This window comes from Belonocnema kinseyi, chromosome 1, assembly GCF_010883055.1.
Source record: "Belonocnema kinseyi isolate 2016_QV_RU_SX_M_011 chromosome 1, B_treatae_v1, whole genome shotgun sequence".
NCBI classification, from domain to species: Eukaryota; Metazoa; Arthropoda; class Insecta; order Hymenoptera; family Cynipidae; genus Belonocnema; species Belonocnema kinseyi.
The window spans coordinates 179,271,666-179,273,329 of NC_046657.1; the positions used below are offsets into that span (position 1 = coordinate 179,271,666).

The 1,664-nt window shown below is 33.9% G+C and overlaps 1 protein-coding gene across 5 annotated transcripts in view; it reads left to right on the plus strand.

The window, feature by feature from the left end:
• LOC117170293 (MFS-type transporter SLC18B1-like) overlaps positions 1–1,664 on the plus strand; it is a 245,244-nt gene that overhangs the window by 108,978 nt on the left and 134,602 nt on the right. The window lies entirely within an intron of this gene.

A 1,664-nucleotide genomic window follows, 5' to 3' on the forward strand; every position in this document is an offset into this window, starting at 1 on the left:
AATTAATTATAACTCTTAAATTTAATTTAAAAACTGTTTTGAAAATGAATGCTCTTATAATTACATTATTTCGTAATTATTTTATAATCATTAAGTTTTTAAAGAGATTTATGTAGAAAAATGAGTAATAATTCAACATTATGTGCGGTTTTAATATAATTATATGATTATAAAATGATACTAATATAGTTGAATGAATACAATAAATACAATTTTTGTAGTATATTATTTATATTTGATAATTTGATAATTTGCAATTTCAAACGACCTTTTTTTTAAACAGCCCAGCGAAAATTGTTAAAATTTGGCACAGATCCTTCATTTTAATTTACTAATCGATTCCTGTTCACATATCTGTGGTGAAATTTTTTGTCATTAAACCCATGTCCAGACACACCGTGCATTCACATAATCTACCTTTTCTGTTCTCTTACTTTTCCCAATACATCCCTCTGTTACCACGTTTCCTAATAAAAATCTTGTTATTCTGTACCACCTTGTCTCTCCAATTCCCTTTTCTAAATACTTTGGTACTCCTGTCTTTTTATTTTAATACTTTATTTGTTTACATATTGTTGCGCTGCCACAAAAATTAAGTAGAAGCAAACCACGATTATCTTGAAAACTTAATGCTGAGCATTTCTAATACATGTACTTTAAAATCGGTTAAGACATCCGACCTGTTGGTGACTATGAACAGTAAATTCCTATTTCGGACCACTGTGCGGTATCTAGTCTGATCTCTAAAAAAGGAACTATAAATTTAAAAAAGCAATCCGCCAATTTTACGTGCTACCTATAGTCTTTAGATACCACATAATTCTTACATATGGTTATATATGTAATATAGAATATACAGGGTGAGGAAAAAGAATGGGAACTCCGGAAAATCTCAGAGGGTTAGTCTTTAAAAAGAATTGTTTAGGTCAGGTCTTATGTAACTTTCAACGAGGAATCCAGTGATGACCTTGGATTTGACCTTGGACCTCACCATGAAGGTCATATTAAGGTCAACTTTTTTGTTTAAATGGGAACCCATACATTTCATATCGGCAATCCTAGAGGTCAAATAAAAGTCGAATTATGCTTGCAAGAAAATCGCGCATAACGATTGGTTAGAAAAGAAGGTTAATGACAGGCCATAAGTACAGTCTGTCAAGTTAAAGCGTGGGTGGCTTTACTCGCAGTCGGTAAGGTGTATAGACATGATTTTGGTGTCAAAATATTAAGAAGAGCTCCCTCTTTCATGCTTTTTGATTTAACATTCAGTTTGCTTTCAATTCTCATTTTGTTACCACGCTACAAAAAATGAGTTCCGTATACGCTTCGCGCTTCGAGGCTGTGTTCTTTTGTTCCCACCCAAAAGGTCCCAAATTGTCTCACAATCAAGCTGCAAAGTACATGGGAAAATCATCGTCGTTCGTCAGCAAGTGGGTAAAGCGGTATAAAGAGACCAAAAATGTTGATGCCTTCCCAAATCGTGGTTCGACAGGAAAAGTGTCCGACAAATTGGAAAAACTAATCGTGTCAATGTTTTCTCGCAATCATTTACTAACTCTGCACGGAGAAAATGCGGAGAAAAAGGCTTTATTACCATCTGCCAAAAAGATGTTCGTCGATAAAAACGAGACCTGGATACTGCAAGAGGATAATGATCCCAAACA